The sequence below is a fragment of the Cavia porcellus genome, unplaced genomic scaffold (assembly GCF_034190915.1).
Source record: "Cavia porcellus strain 051 isolate PalLab524CR breed Dunkin Hartley unplaced genomic scaffold, mCavPor4.1 scaffold_15, whole genome shotgun sequence".
In the NCBI taxonomy this organism is placed as follows: domain Eukaryota; kingdom Metazoa; phylum Chordata; class Mammalia; order Rodentia; family Caviidae; genus Cavia; species Cavia porcellus.
In genome coordinates, this window is record NW_026947498.1 from 22,987,501 (window position 1) to 23,005,660 (window position 18,160).

At 33.5% G+C, this 18,160-nt stretch overlaps 1 protein-coding gene across 3 annotated transcripts in view; it reads left to right on the top strand.

The window, feature by feature from the left end:
- The window catches only part of Nrip1 (nuclear receptor interacting protein 1), a 77,262-nt gene that overhangs the window by 47,137 nt on the left and 11,965 nt on the right, over positions 1 to 18,160 (top strand). The window lies entirely within an intron of this gene.

Sequence of the window (18,160 nt, forward strand, 5' to 3'; positions counted from 1 at the left end):
GAGGTAGATTGCCAAATAGAAAACATGGATAATTACATTTTCTCTCCTTCCTCCTTCCCTTCCTTGGTGGAATAGAAAATTATTTTTAAAAGACAAGGACGGTATTTTACCAAAGAGTCTGCAGTGCTTAACACTTTACCTGGCACATAATAGCTGCTCAGTAAATATTTGTACAAATGAATATAGAATATTCATATCCTCCACACACTTTCTTCTTTCTTGTCTATTTATAGTTTTAGTTTGTGCCATGCTCATAGAATTGTATTTTTAGCATCTTCTGTCTTCTGAATGTGTTCTATGTGTTGAAGGAATAGAAATTCAGTTTTGCAACTAATCTAGAAAGTCTGTTTAGAGACTTATTTTCCTGAGTAGTTGAAGAGACTGGCTGAGCTTTTTATTGTTCTCCAAATCTGTGCTTGAGTCCTTCCACATTGCCCCCATTCTTTTTGCTCATATGCTGACCTACTGGAGTGTTGAATTTTTTTGAAATGTGAAATCTATTATAATTTTTTTTTGTAAATTAAGGTAAATTATGCTTATTAGCAGTATCAACAAGTTTTTCTAAACATCCAGGAAAATTATGATAATTTTAGTTTGAGAGATCCATGTAAATAAAGTAATGAAAAATACATACATTTGACATGCTGTTATAAATACTGATTTGAGCCATAAAATATAAGTCATAAGAACAACTTTACATGGATGACACTTCTCTAAATCCATTTAATAAGGATTTTTTTTTTAAATCCAACATTACCTATCTTAGACTAGAGTTCTTTGGTCAGTAGAAGCCTTAGAAATGAGTAGAAAAAAAATTCATTTTAACTGGTGAGAACATGTAGCTTTCTACAAGTTGCTACTTGTCCTCTTTTATAAAACTAAATACTTGAGCTAGGGCTAAAACATAAATTGCCTAGCTTTCTTAAAAAAGTGATTGCTCCCCCAAACAACTCTATTTAATTTTATACTTCTAAAGTAGTAAGTCATATTAATATTACCTATAATATTATACCTGTACACATTAGAATTTGTAACCACACAGACTGTAAATCAAAACAAACTCAATATTGTATATGCTGAGGAGTGTGTATGTGTGTACATGTATGTGTATAGTAATGCACATCTATGTGCCATACACTATAGTGGATTGTTTCTTATGGGTGTGAACCCAGTATTTTGTGTCATGAATGAATGACAAAATATTGGATATCACTAAGAAATATTTTTAAAAGTTTATATAGAATTATATCTACTATGAATTTGTGAATAGTATAATCCTAAATACATTTTAGTCTGCCTATATTTAATACATTGTTTTCTTCAGTCATATAGTTATGAGTTGGCTGAGGAAGGAAGCAGTAACTCATACTCTTGGATTGTGAATACCTCCAAGGGGGAATACTAACAGAGTGTGTGTGGTTTTCTGTGAATATAATTAATGCAGTATTGACAAAATCAAGAAATATTCCCATCCAGATGGCTTACAATGAAGACAGACTCCGTGGATAGCATGGGGGTTTGCAGGTCATATATCAGATACATATCCATGAAAATCTATCCAGAAAGCTCCTCCTCGATCAAAGCTAGTGTATAGTAACTATGAATGGAATAAGCCTTCATCACCCCGCTGGGGTTAGTGACTAGTTTTTTTTCCATAGGGGACAAATGAATAAACACCTGGGGTACTTAGAGAGCCAGGTTTACCAAAAACAGTAAAGATAGCTGAAAAACTAGTGAAACATGGAAACATGGTCTGTATGCTTGGCTTGATTCAAGGTCATAGTTGTTAGCTTACAAGTCAGGGATAGTAGTTAAACTCATTTTACCATACATTTACACTCCAGTAGTAAAAAAGAAAGCTCAAAACCTGCCTAAAGTTGGACAAAGTTTACAGGCAAATTACCTGTCTAAACTGGAGCCATTCATTCTGCAAAATAGTCTTTAGGTTTTTATGAGAACTTAATGAGCAAATCCATTGATAATACTTAGAACATTATATAAAAGGTGATTTTTTTGTGTGTAGATTCGTGTGTCTACATATAGGATAGCTATGCCCTCTTAACTGTGTTTTTCTTCCTAAATTAATACTAAGGAACTTGACTGGGCCACCATAATATAATGTAACAAAGTTGTTTGAGTTGCAAAATTACTGATACAATCTTCATCTCTTATTTATAGTATGGTGAAGCTGTGTTTAAACTCTTCTCTTTTTTACCTATTGTTTTATTCTCAAATTGTAGCCAGATTACAACATGTCTGTCTGTAAGCCCAACACTCAGTAGGCTGCAGTAGGAGATTGTTTCCAGTTTGAGGCCAGCTTGGGCTACATAGTTCAAGACCAGTTTGAAATACATCATAAGACTTTGTCTCGGAAATGAAAACAACAAAAAATTTTAATCCAAAAGATGTTCAGTAATTTAGTATGATTGTCTCTTCCAAAGTGTATACTCTTACCTTGATGAGTTATATGATTTTTATTATTATGGACTCAAATATATATCAAAACTATATATAACTTCCAATGTCCACCTTTCCACGTGAAAGTAAATTTTCTAAATTACCTATGGGCCTCACTTTAGAATATTAGCAGGTAATTTCATAAATACAGACCAGAGCAAAAAGGATAAAGTTTGATGTATTTAAAGTATAACTAAACTTTTGAGCTTTCTTCAAATCCCACTCATAATTTCCAGACTGTACCTTCACCTTTTAATTATAGAATTTCTCATCAATTATAACTTTTCTGGAGATCATTAGAAGTCTGGGTGATGTTACTTACTAAGAGTGAATGCCAAATGGAATAGCAATTAACATAATACTCTTCTGGAAAAGGTAAGAGGAATATTAGACATATTATAATTTGATTTGAGTTTAAATAATGCTTTACTTTTTCATTAGATAGTACTTAAACAATTTTAAATGAAATAACTTTTTTTGATCTTTATAAAAGTGGCTTTCTTGAATATAAAGAGGATTTCATTATATCTCATGAGCATGTTTATTTGGTTTATGTAATAATTTAACTAATTGTGCATTTTTTACTTTCATGTAAATTATGCTGCCAGTTCCTTTCCATAATTATGTGTATAAATGATCTGATGTAAACCATGCAGATAATTAGATATGCATGATTCAACAAAAAATTAGTATCTCAAGTGTGCCCATCCTAAACAGAATAAGAGTAATTACCACATGTGACTTTTCGCAGTAGATTCATGCTGTCAGTATAAATCACATGCCAACATGTAACAGAAAGAATCCAAAATATCTTGTGGATGATGAAATGTTTTTATAATGTTACTGTAGTTTGCTTAGTTGGGTTAAATAAAATATACTTTAATTTTACCTTCTTAAGCTTTTTAAAAGTTGCTACTGGAAAATAAAAAAACTACACTTATGCTGCTCTTTCCAGTTCTTTTGGACATTGTTTGTTGAGAGGTGTAGTCAGCAAAGGACTGACATGAGATAAGGTTGGTCAGAGGTATAGGAGCCTGTTAATGCTGTGTCTGCTAACCTTAGGTTAGAGAGCATTTCACACTTTATTCTGAGTGAAACAGGAAACTTTTTTACCAAAAGATTCACCTGTTATAAAGAGCATTGGCTACAATTTGCAGAATGTTTTGGAGAGGGCCAATTAGAAAACCAGTGTACACGCGTGCAAGCACACACACCGCACATACGTGCTAACCCAGTTATCGTAAAAGTAGTGGTTAGATAAAGTTGCTTTAAAAATAATCCTCCATAATCATCAACGAGTTTCTAAGCTTTGATAGAATTTCTTAGGATACAATGTTCGCATTGATTGAGATTTATTTGTGTAAAAATTATCTTTCTGTCATAATCACAGACTATTAAAAATATTGCAAAATTAAATCTCTGCAAACTTCTCAGAACACTGTAATTTATGAAAATAGCTATACTTTAAATTTAGTTGTAACTTGAAAGCTTTTTAAGAGTTTTGACAGATCTGAACTATTGTTTAACATTTGGGGGTCAGATAATTACTTGGTCATTTGAGGGAAGCTGTTTACATCACTCTTTCTCACAAGCCTATCCATGTATTGCTCAGGCTTTCACACCAAATTTAAGATTGTTACACAGTCCAGGCCCTAATTCTTCTAATTACTTTTCTGCAGTGTGGCTTGCTCCCCATTTTATGTTAAAAAACAAAACTAAAACAACCACCCCCTCCTCCAATTTAGGAAATTAATCAAGCTGCCATAATAATACTGGTGGCAGGTGATAGACTCTAAAGAACTCAAATCTTTTAGGTATATATTGGGATTTCTCCTTATCTAATTTCTCCTTTTATGTAGTATTTATACGTGTGTCTACCTGAATGTGAATTAAACTTACTTTTGTTTTAATTGAATCAAATATTAGTATGTATAGTACTACCATTTATTTTATATGAAATTGAAATGATTGGTGATTTGGGGGTTTTTGTTTTCATTTATACCTCTGTGATAACACAAGATTTGGATTACAATACTTCCTCTAATGCATGGTTTCACTTTCTGTGGTTTCAGTTATCCATAGTTAGCTATAATCAAAAACAGAAAATTCCAGAAATAAACAATTTGTATATTTTAAATTGTGTGCCATTCTGAGTAGCATAATGAAATGTTACACAATCCTGTTTCATCCCAACTGGAATATGAGTCATCTCTGCCCAGTATATATATATATATATATACTTTATACACTACCCATCTTTTAAAGATTTAGTCATTATCTTAGTTATCAGCCCAGCTGTTGTATCACAGTTCTTGTATTTGCAAAACACTTGTTTTACTTAATAAAAGCCACAGAACACAGGAGTAATGATGCTTACAGTTCAGATACGCCAGAGAGAAGCAATAAAATATTTGCTTTTAGTGAAAAGTAAAAGTTCTCTACTTGAAAAATATTTGTATACAGCAGTTGATTAGATCTTTAGTATGTTTTTGTCAACCTCTGACATACTTACAAATTAAACTTCACTATAGATATGTGTGTAAAAGACACTACCAAATGATAGTGAAATATTACATATATAATTCTACTTTAGATTGCAGATTTTATTAGACATTAGAAATACCATGTACTTGGTGTATGATGTGATTTAAAATACTTGAGTATAACATTTGCAATATAGTACTTTAGTTTTTATTCTGTTTGATTTTAGAAAGCGCTAGGTTTTGCTTACAATAAATTGTATTAAAATAGTTATATAAATTGAGGTTCTGTCAGTCATAAGTAGCACAAAATGGGAAACGTGAATGACTTTTGAGGCCTCTCTATCTAGATTGGATATTGTACATACATTTCTTAAATTTTCAGAAATACCCCATTAGATAAATTGTACACTTTAAAATGAGCTTCAAGAAAATTTTACAGAGGACTTCTTAGATTTAAAAGAAAAAAGTTTTTACTGACAACTGGTAGATTAGAGTGGTGCCTAGTGTTGTGAGTAACCATTATAGTGGCATAGTGTGTGAAATGTGTGTTTCCTCAGTTCTATCTTTATTTCTTACTATTCTTGATTTTAGGTGTTATTTCCTGTCTTTTGGCTCCAGATTTATCTCTGATAACACAAAGATATAAATACTTAATAATACGAAATATAAAGATTGTCCTTTGCAATTATAGAAACATTTTGATATCAATATTTTAGTAACTAAAAACTGATTATTAAACAGTTTTGAGTTTTGTGCTCCCCACCACACACACAGGGTCTCACTGTATAGTCCAGACTGGCTCAATTTACAAGTGCTGGAATTACATGCGTGTGCTACTCCACCTGGCTTTGAACAGAGATTTTAAGGAGCTTTAAACCATTTTTCTGTTTGTCATAATGTTACTAAAGTTTGACTACCATCTGTTGCCTATTTTTTTTTTTTTTTGTCTAGCTAAAAGCAGATATTCAAGGCAAATTCCTAACCCCATGCAGGTTTATCGGTATATCTGTATATGTATGTTTCAATCTCGTGATTTTTTTCTTGCTTCTTGAGAACCATGTAGAACTCCACTTAGCTTTTTCATTCCAAACAAATGTTCCAACAAATCCTACTTCAAAGTGTTTATACTCTTGGATGATGAATTTGGAAGAAAACCGTTGCCAAATTGAGGAAGTGTTTTGTAGTATACTGCACTACAGGGTATCAAAGGAGTGTTTTTTCCTCCCCTTTGCGCTTTGCTTCCTGCTGTGTACAAATTTTTTAACAGGGAAGAGTACCTTACATGATAAACTTATTTTTTTGAATTGTTTTAATGGCTACTCATGTTTACAGTTAGATTTGCATGGGGGGGGTTGATTTTGACTGTGAAAGCTTCAAAGATATTCTGTTATGTAAATGACAGGGTGAAATTTATTAACCATTTCTGTCATATGTAACACACTCATTAAAATGAATCTGTAATTTAAAGTTAAGCAAATATATGCCTGCTACTGACGTGTTTCTTTCTTTCTTTTTTTTTTTTTTTTAATAAAGTTTCTTCAGATTCTGTAAGGTATTCAATGTAAAGAAGAAAACTTTGGTCAACTTTGAAGAAAGTCTGGTACAGCATTAAATTATAATTGCAGCACCATGAGAAACAAAGGAGGGGTGATTAAAAGTACCAATCTAGCTGATGAAATTTAGAGACCTGTTTTAAAATAAAAAAAGATGTGTAAATGTAGTTTAGAGCAAAGACACTTTTGATAACCTGTAACCTGGAGGAGGGAGACTCTTTACAAAGAGTTTGTTGTTTTAAATCTTGGATGTGGTTTATAACCATCTTACATGTAAATGGATAACATTTTTAGTCAACTTTGAATTTCATACTAGGCATAATTTAGCACATTTTTGTTGTGTGCCTGGTCTCTGAGAATGGTATAGGGGTAGTAAATAGAATGGTGACTGCTTTGTATCCTCTTATTTCTTCCTTTCCATAGAAGAGTACATTCATTTAGTTATCCTGTTGACTCTTTTAAAACTTGCTATCATTTATGCAAATATTTTAATTTTCTGGTAATATCCAAGGCAGTTTTCTCTACATCTCAACTGTAGAGATTATGGTCTGACACTTGTAAAGATCTTCCTTTTGTTAGTAAGAAAGTGAAATACATATAGTCTTTCTGGAATATATACTTAGGGTTCCAAAGCATCTCCTAGGGTAGGCAAAGAAAGGAAGGCAGAGTGATTAGGGTTAGCTTAAGTAAAATCTTAAGAAGGTCTCTAAAATAAGGAGGTAAAATTACTAGAGCCGAGAGACCAGCAGTAAAATCATAATGAGTATCTTCTTGAACATTCTGCCTGGAAATGAGTAAAGGGAAGTGCAAAGAGAAAATAAGTTTTTTCTCCGCCGTTCTTCTTCAAAATCTCCCGTAGCCCTGGAGTTCCAAGAGTTCCATGGCCACATTCAGTCTTTCCTCTGTTGATCCTACCCAGTTGCTGTTAATAACCAAAGGCACGTTACAAGATACGAAGAAGATAATTGAGAAGTACTATAGTTTGTGAAATATGGTCATATATTGGTGCCTCTTTTTTTTTAATTATTCCACAATGGAATAATTTAACAGTTTCTCATTCTGTCCTTTAAGCAATTATTGTCAAAACATTTAGGGTCAGGACTGTAATCTAGGACCAGTAGCTGCCAAAGATTAAGATATGGAAATGTGGCAACTCACTAGTTTACAGCAGCTAAAGAAATAAGAGAAGTGTATAGAGTACTTAGTTACAGCTGGCCTTAGCTGACCCCGCATAACCTTTCTTCCCACTCAACCTCTCTGATGAACTTGACTTCAGGTACAGTGTGCTGGCTGAGCACTATTAGATTTGTGCTTATTTTCCATTAAAAATAGAGGTGTATTTTACTGAAAATCGAAGTTAGCTGGTTAGAACCCACTTATTGAATATTTTTCTGTCTAGCTTTTTCAGGAAGAACAATCTGGTCTTTCTTTTCTGGCCAACTTTAACATAGCCGTTCACCCACCCTTCATGTTAGATTTAACTTAGGAATGTGTTTTTCTACATCTGCTCATATATACAGCGTGAATACCACCATCTTCCTTAAAATTTAATCACTGCTTGCCTGATTCTTTTGCTTGCTGACATAGACCTATACCTGATTCTGATTCATAAACATAGTACTGAGATTGCAAATTGGATAAAGATAATCCCTCTCAGCCTACGCTTCTTTCCTTAAGTCTTTCCCAAGGCATCTGCAGCTTGTACAACCCTCATCTCATCTACATATTTCAGATACTGAATCCTTTGTAGTTCTGAATGGCAAGTGTTTTCATGAATAAGGTCGGTAGACTTAAAACTACCTAGAGTTACAAGATGGGAAAAAGAAGAACCATATAAGAGGAGAAGTGTGGAGGGAGGCTGGAAGCAAGAACTAATGGAAGAGAAGAGCTAAATGCCAGAGTGGCTTTTAGGCTATTGGCATTAACATGGTGATTTGATCCACTTGATGGATGTATCTGATTCTGAGGGATTAGGAATTAAATTTAGTAGTCTTGGTGTCTTGTCATCTAGCACAGTTACAGAAGTTACAGAAATGGTAAGGAGAATGAGCAAGGGAACAGGGTAGCTGTGCTCCTCTATGGCTCTACTTTTTCATAATTGATAGGAAGACCAATACGTTTTTTCAGTTTTTATGGAAAAAGAATTGAGTTTTTCTTACTTTCCTGTAGCCATAACCTGTATTGCCCTCTTTCGAATTTGAGAAAACTTTTTGAGACTCCTTATCTCCATCTACACACACATATAGACTCCATATACAGTGACTTCATAATATTACAGCCTAGCCAACATGGAAATAAAGGTTTATATACTTTAAACTTTAATAAATAGAGGAAATATAGTAAAATAATTTAAGCTATAAAGTTCTTCAACATCAGTAAATTAACACAGCTGTAGGGATAACTTGACAAAAGGAAATGTTTAGCCAGATGGTCTGTGCTGGCCTCTTTCCCATTCCTGCAAAAGATATGTTACTCACTCCCAGAGTAGCTCAGGGAAAGAGCTGATTATAGAATTAAAACAACCAGTGTCCAATTAACCCCTGTTTTGGTCAGTGTTACCCACACAGTTTGGATAATTGGCAAACTTGAGGTCCGTCAAGGGAAGCTGCTGGTTTATTGGATAGTGTAGGCTCTTGGGAATAAGAAATTTGAAGTTTGATTGTCAGCTCTGCCCCTAAAATCTCCAAGTATGATCTTGAACATCATATTTACCTCTTTGTGATTTAGCTTTTCTTATTTGGGAATCAGAAGCTATACATGAGATGAAGTTACTGTAGAAAAAGTGAGAAAAAAGACCCTCAGAGTTTGTAGAGTTCTTTTGGACCCTGGATGAAGGGTACAGTTTATCTTGCATATTATTAGTATGGTACAGTGTTTTAGCAGTGGTGTCATGGTAGGGATAGAAGTCCTCAGCCAAGTTCAGGAACAGGCTATTTCATAGGTGTGTACAGCAGGCTCTTCAGGAAAGCATTGATGATTGCTTTCCACTGTCATTCACCAGTTCTCTGCTACTCCCCTCTCTGCCATTTTGTCTTTCTCATCTGTACATCTATGTGTCTATTCTATCCTTCCCTCTCACTATAGTGACAGTGACTACTCTATATACTATCTGAAATGTGACCTATTTAAAGCCACCCTTGAAATCCTCTGACTTAGTGTAAATTCTGGATCCTAGGAGAGGAGATGATTGGTCTATTTACCTTGTCAGTATTGGTCCATTCCTCTGAGACTGTGGTGAGGGAAAAGTATAAGAGAAAGGTCTAGGAAGGGACATAATGAACACTTTGTTTTGTTTTGTTTTGTTTTGGAGACAGCATCTTATATGTACTCCTGCTCTTAAATTTGCTGTGTTGCCCATGCTGGCCTTGTACTTTCCATCTTCTGACTCAGCCTCCCAAGTGGTGAAATTGCAATAAAGCACCATCATGCACAACTATAGACATTTTTTGTATATGAAATTACTCTTTGGCTTAAGTAAATCCATCTTACATAATGAAAGGATTAGCCAAGTTAAATTATATTACGTAGCCAATTAAAAATATATATAATATTGCTAAAACTTAATTGGTAATTTTTAGTGTCTCTTCACTATCAGGCATGGTACTACGAAGACATAAGCACTCCTGCCCATCAAGGAGCTTTATAGGGAGTGACAAACATTTTTTTAAAAAAAAATTTGAGAAAAGTGTTCTGGTTTGGTGCTATGTCAACACATAACAGAATCATTATCATTCATTAAGTACATAGAAAATGCTAGATGTTATGCTAGGTCTTTCATTTAATGTAACAGCAATATGAGATACTATTATTCCTGTTTTACAACTGTAGAAACTAAGGCTCAGGTGGAAAAGGAAATTGACTAGTCACTCACTGCTGAATTGCAAAGTCAGGAATTCAGATACCTTTCTCATAACTGCTGTTCCCTGTCACCTTTTTTATAAAAACAAGAGAGTTAAAATAGCAGGGACAAGATTTTAGAGTAGACAAGCAACCCAGAATTTTCAGACTACCACAAAAGTGTTTGATTTACCTGATGTTTTCAAATGCTTAATTTTTGTCTATGACAATTCGATAGAATATTAAAGGCTAGAATTCAAAGACTTGGTTTGGTTTTAGATCAGCTACTTACTGGACAATCAACCAATCACTGATGTGTTCTGAGCTTGAGTGTCATTGCTTGGTAAGATTAACTACACTATGAGGAAAATCGAAGAAAACCTATCCAGGTGTTTCACTTAAGGCAGTGACACAGCTTACTGTACCTACGAAAAGGCAGAGCCTGCTCAGTGTATGGTGCACTTAGCAAACATCAGTCTGGGTCCGGAGAGTTCCCAGGAAGCTTGGCCAGTCAAGAATTTGAAATTTGCAGCACCCACCTTACTCTGGCACCCGGGAACATTTGTCTTCCTTTGTTTGTTCTCTGCTTAGCTCTTATCAACAGTGGATTTTAACTGTCTTATCTAGAACTTAAGGAAATGAGGAAGCTAATCCGTGGAACATGGCACCAATTTTTAATGTTGGAAAGATAACTAACTGAAGCATTAGCCTTTTCTGTGGCCCCCACAAGGACCAATGATCAGACCATAAAGAGACATGATAGCTCTGAGCAAAGAATAGATATATGCTGTTATAGTTGTACAAATATAGAACAGTTTCTCCGAACAAGGGATAACCCTCTTACGTCCTTTTCCTGTGTGAGCTTGGGCACACTCTTCACAGCAACTGTATAAAATGGGTATTAATCTTGTATGTTTGCAATTGATAAAAATTATTACGAGTGGCAGGCCTACCTAAGGTCAAACAGTTGATAAATAAAAGAACAAGAAATTAAACCTAGAGCCATTTAATTCCAAAAGATAGAAGCTTGGTAGACAGTTACTGGAGTTTTCAGAAAGAAACTAAGCTATCAGAGTTGCAGTAGGTTTTGCAGTGGCTTAAGTGTCAAATGGATTAGACAGATGACCTTTCAACTCTCTTGAAACCTTTAAATTGTGAGCTTCTGTTTTATGGTTAGATAATCGCTTTGTGTAATTGTACTGTTACAAAAATGTTAGCTGGTGATAGAATCAGAGGAAAATTACTGAAAAATTAGCTGTTCTTCCAGTTCTATAACAATTCTGTAAACCTGTATATCCAGTTGTGTGAAAGATAGGATGTTTATCTGATTAGCTTTAAAAAGGAGTCATTAATCCAAGTGAATAAAGAGTCTGCCAAAATATGCACCATTTTATAACACTAGTTAAGGAAATATGATTTGACAGTGAAATATCCTTAAAACAGGTGCCTAAATAGCTTTTGGAATACAAAGAGATATTTTTGTTATGTTTTTAAATGTATATTAAAGAGTGTAATCATAAGAATGTGAATAAATACAAAATTTCATTGTATGTAGATATTGTATTTGAAATCACAATAAAAACCAAGATAATAATATTGATATAAAAATTTAAGTAATTAATATTAAGAATGGAACAAACTACTAAGCAGTGATCAATAATAGTATAAATATGCTACTTTACACATCATCTTTCTATCTCAGAACACAAGCCCATCAATGCAGAAAAGTGTTGCAATTTCCATAAAGATAAAATTCTTTGGTATTAAAATGATTTAATTAAATGATGTGAATAGCAGATGTCAGTGATCTTTATTGTTGAAGTTCTAAAATACTTTTGGTTCAGTAAGTCAAGTCAGAAAAGCCCTGGCCTGTGCTAACTAGACTGCTGTGCAATCTGCTTTTGCTCCAGCTTTCTGAAGTCATTTTCTGAAGCCTCCTTTTTACCCCTTTCCCAGTCTGTCTTTACCTCCACGTGGCAGCATGGCAAGGCCCATAGGCCTACTGTCCATGCTTCAGGAACTGAACGTGCCTTAGGTCTGGATGGCAGCAAAAATTGAGTCTCAGATTAGCTGTTCCCTGGCAGCAGTTTCTGAGATTATTACTTGCAACACTTGGTTATGTGCACAGATAGGACAAAGGCAAACCAGGAAATTTATGCATGTACTTTTTTAAATGAATAGGAAGCCATTGGAAGTAAGTAGCCTATTGATGATGTGCCAGTTACCTCATCTTCCTAGTTGAATAACGTATTTTAGTTTTATCTGCTGATATTCAATGATATAGAACTACTCCAGGTAAATTGTGCTCTTTTCTTTTTTCTTTTTTTCATTAATCATCTGGTACTCTTTTCTTTTTTTCATTAATCATTTGGAATAGAGCCCTACATGATTTTGTTCTGTTTTGTTTTGAATTAAGAAAAAAATTATTTATAAGTTAGAGATATATATTCTACCACTGTTTATTCCCCAGCTGCCAAAATACTGTTGCTTTTTGTTGATCTAGAAAATTAGTATTTTGCTACCTTCCTCCCTCAGAGATTCCCAAGTCATGATAAATAATAACTCCACAAATGAAAAACAGCAACTTCTGGGAAACTGAATATTAGCCAAAGTTACATGGGATCACATGACAATTGAATAAAACTTGCTGTATTTATTCAAGGATATTGCAGATGATTTTATTTTACAATACCCTTTTATGAGAGCTGCCTCACTGGTCTTAGTGTGAGGAATGGTTTTGAATATTCTGATTCAGTTTAGGATTTATATTGCTCTCTGCAGAAGCAGTTGAGTAGCTGAAAACACACAGTGCTTTGTGACGAACATGAGCAAAGAGGCCCCTCCCTGCAGCACACAGTGCATGTAGTTATGTACTCTAATTCCTACCTTTGTCTGAAGCTTACTGTCCTCATTTTGGCTTCTGATACCCCATTTGACTTCTTCCCTTTATAGATATTATTGCTCTATCTATGAATTGTGTCTGTAGTGATACTTCACATCCTGGATGAAATGTTCAGTCTTAAAATCTTTGCGTACTGGCAAAAGGAGTATCCTGTAATATTTACTGTGTCTGAAACACCAAAATCCATGATCTGTTCACAGAAATCTTCGTAATACGCATGAAGATTGTATATGTATGTTGTATGTATACATGCATATGTCTGTATATGAAGAACATATGTATTGACAAATGATTTATCTAAGAAGACTTTAATAGTGTATTTAAAGAGTTCTATTTGTTTGTCAACTGGGTTTGTAATCAAAGTTTGATGTAAAAATTATCCATTAACTGTAATTTTCATATAATTTTATCTCCTAGCAAAGGAAGTTTCATTTTTAATGATATTTAATTAGATAATTTTATATGATTTTTTATTTTAAATAGTCCTTTTGTGTGAGAATCTGTACAAGTTTGTGTGTCATAAGTAATTTGCAGACTATGTAAAGCTGTAACAGATGGTATTTGATATGGTAAGGGAATCTGTCAAAGTAAGAACTTACCTTAGTAGTATTACTCATCCATAAAGTAGGTTCATAGAGTCAAGAAACTATCTCAGTGGTGGGTCACTAAGGCCTAATATTAAAGAAAAAGCAAAATCAGACTGCTTTAGTAAGAATATTCTCCACATAAAAATTGTCTTGTTTGAACAGAGAAACAAAAGACCTTGTTTTGTTAGATAATTGTACTCTTTAATAATATAATCACTTAAAACTCACGTACTGCTGTTAGCAACCAAATTTTCTATGTGTGTGATTTGGAAAGTATCATAGAAGATTATGGATACATCAAAAATTTTTCCTGTCTGAATCAACACTTACCAGTTAAATTTGTGTTAAATACACAAAAGAATAAAGTGGCTCCAGATGTTGTGAAACATACTGTTTATCTTAATCTGAGTGTCTACAGCTTATTTTCAGAATTAACACATAGCAAAGATCATCTGATATAACAAATATACATACATAATATATATATATATATATATATATATATATATATACACCAATAAAAATTCACATTTCCAGAACACTTAGTTTTCTTATCTGTGATCTAATACACTATTTTTTTAGAGCATGCTTAATAATAAGTATATGAAGATCTTGTCTTCAAGATGGGAGGAATGTTTTTAAAACAGAGTGTACTGTATGAGTAAATGCAGGATGTCTGCTAAATGTACTAAAACCCTAGGAGCTTTGATCACATGCCAGCTGTTACATCAGTTCTGTTGGTAATCTTTCTTGCCGATCTGTGACCTTAACCTTGGGCTTCTGTCTGTATGTCAAATCTATTTTAGGAATGGAGAAACCATAGCAGAGTTTAATAGGATTTATGCACCAATCTCAAAGGGTGTTCCTCTGTATATACTCTACACGCTCAACCAGTTCCAGGAGAAGAAAGGGCCATTTTCTAATATATTTCTTATTTTGGTAGAAATTATTGGAAAACACTGTACTTTTGGAAAGTGATAGAAAGCACAAGTTTCTTTAAAAAAAAAAATACTGGGCAAGGTCAGGAGAATCTGTACTCTGTTAGTTTTAGAATCCTTTTTACACTTATTGGCTGCCAGAATAATTTGTTGAATGATTACATTGCATTCTTTCAGAGAGAATTTCAGAGAAATTCTGTCTTTAAGAACAATAGAAAATAGTGTGTAGACACTAATGATAAATATCATCTGTACTCTCATGTAATAATTATTTTCTGAATTTTTAAGTATTGTAGTTACAATTAATTTTACTTCTATATTGTGTGTTTTGGAGACTGTGTATTGCATTTTTGAAGTTAGAATTATTTTGGCAATTTAGCTTTCTTTCTGTTTCCTTTGGTTTTTGGTTCTTTGATTTTTAATTTAAAATCTCTACTTTTTCCAGTCTTGCTTTTTTGCTCCCTCCCTCTATTTCTCCAACTTTTTTCTTTATCTTAAGATAAGCTATAGAGGCAGAAGAAATGAAGAGCAGGTTTACTGAAGTTGCTTCTTATGTATAAGCCTTCTGAATGTAACTCAAAACAAAGCCCATGTTTATTTCACTGGTCAGTTATAAGGGTATTTGTTTCTGTCACCAGGGCAATTATCTCAGTTTCTCTTGCTTTTATCTATCTGCTCAAAGATATGAAATCTTCATTGTGATTTTGCATATTACTTAGTATACAGCCATTGTGAGGTAAGCAGAAGTTCCAGTTTGAATGTAAGTTCTTATTTATCTTTTAAATAAAAATGTGTTTAGAATTTTGTGACCAAATTTGAAAAAAATGGAGACAGTAAACAACTTGAGGGATTGAGTGATTAGGTATGTGGCCACCTAAAAATCATTTTCTTACCTCTAGAATTCATTATTTGTCAGGTCTGTTTCCACAGGTTTATCTTTCTGGTTAAAATACTTGTCAGTTTTATTAACTATAATTGGAAAAATTACTTGGGATCATAGAAATAAAATTTTGAGTTGAAGAGCTCCTCATCTACTTATGTCTTGTGTTGAGTATTTGAGTTATTCGAGCAGTAGTGTCTCCCAGTGGGTCTTTCGTAGTAGGTAATGTGAGTGACACTGTTTTACTTGTGTGGAAACAGCTGAGAAGCAAGTTAAAGCTGACAGACCTGGAAGTGAGGAACACATTTGCCCTGGGGCAAAAATATGTAAGTCCCGCAGATTGCAGTAGGGAGCGGTGTGGACAGCTACTGTACTTGCTGTGTCGGTCAGTGGCCTCCTGGTTACCTGTCTTTGAAGGTTATTTATGGGTAAAATGTGAAGGCCTGAGAGAGAACCAGAAACTTCTAAGTCTAAGCTCAAATATTGAGACCTTTAATTGAGCAAAGTGTTTTTTTGGCACTCAGTAAAATACACAACAGCACATCTATATTTTGATAAAGACTAGGCTGTAAAGAAAGTAACTGTCTTGAAATTGCAGTCCTTTTGGAATACTACTTTGGAGTTATTTTGTGAGAAATTAGAAATCTATTGTAGTAAAGAAAATTTCAAGTTATTCTGTTATTATACTATTATTATTCCCTGCTTAAAATGGCAGCACTGAAATGTTTTACTCTTTCTTTCTAGTTTCTTTCAACTTTTAAAAGAAGATTCGCTATAGTTGTTACTTTTTAATCAAATTTTAGGACGTTTACCAAACATGTTACTTTTCCTTTCTTGTTCTGTAAAACTATGGATTGGATTGTGTGTCTTCTAATTTTTTCCATGCCCCTTGGTTTGGAAAGCTAATATTAACCATTTGAATAACATATTTAATGTTATACCTTGCGGTTAAATTGTTCTTGAGTCTCTGTTTCCCAGTCAACCTTTAAACTTCTTTTATAGTTTCATGTTGGTATATGCACAGAGTTCTCTATGTTGTTTATCTGGATATCTGTTGTTTAGATAAAAGATTTAAAATAAGTAGGACTTTGAATTTTCTTAGTGTGCAGATACATTTCCACTGTCATTTAATGAAACATTTGAGCTTTCTTATGCTTTAACATGAAAAGCACTCCTGAAATAATTCATGCTTGGTAATATTGTCCAATAAGAGTTATTATTGAATGGCCCAATGAAGTTACCTCTTGGTTACTCCTGCATTCTTAGGAACTGGAGCCAAAAATCCAAATACTCATCAAAGCTGCCTTGTAAATTTGGCCTATTAGTCTGTTTTTAATCTGTGTATATGATAATTAACTTTATAAGGTCTTATAAGACAAATAAATGAATCTCATGCTGGAAAAATAAAAGGGAGTGAAAGGAGGGCAAAAAGAAGGGAATGGAGATGAGAACATGTACCAGTTCCCTCCAGTGAGTACAGTCATTGTATACTGCACACATGCTAATAAAAGCAACACAAAAAAGCTGCATTGTAGAAAGTTCTTGTAATTCAGTACTTGACTGGATGTTACCTTGGTAATACAAAAAAAACTGTAGATTTCATGGAAATAATTGAAAGTCATGAGATACTCGTTAGACATAATTTAAATAGCACACTAAGTGACTTCATAGACATTTAATCATTTAAATGTTTTGATGTAAAATTTGATTGCAAGCAAGATACTAAATTAAAAAGCATCTGAAGAAAGACCTTCATTAGTATTTATCTGTTCTCAACCATAAGTAATCCCACATGTAGGAATCCAATTAGGTACATGCTCTTCATTTAAGTAAATTCTTACTACTCAGGTTCTAACATACTAAAATATGTAAAAGTTCAGAAAAGTTTTCCTTTGATAAACTGTTTCCACATGGAGAATATAAAACACATTATTGTGGAAATATGCATTACTTTAAAGACTCTATCGCATCCATTTGTTTACTGGTAATACACAAATTATTTACAATTTTTTTTGAAAAAACTCTAAAAAAAAGCCACACTTCAATCTAATTTCATATTTTTCAGGTACTTTTTTAAGAAACAAAATACACCTCCTTTTGAAAATACACTGTTGAAAGCATTTTGGGAAATACTTCATTACACTAATCTGTTGAAACTTATTTATGCTAAAGTCTATCCACACATATAGTCAAGATTCCAAGTGTTTTTTTATTTCATTTGATTGTGGTTAATAATTTTGTCTGGCCATACCACTGTCTTTACTTATTGTATATTAGTGGATCAGGAAAATCTGCTTTATAAAATGTACAAGGTATATATGCTGATAAACAATTTTAATTTAATAAAAAGATTTAGCTTGTGATCCTAATTCATTAGATATGGCTTTATTAAATTGTCATGAAGTGTATTGAATCCCTTTGAGTACTAACAAAGCTCCTTGGACATGCTTTTAGTTTTCAGTATATTTTTAAAAAGTATTTCTAGGGCCAGGCATTTAGCTCAGCAGCACAGTGCCTGCGTGG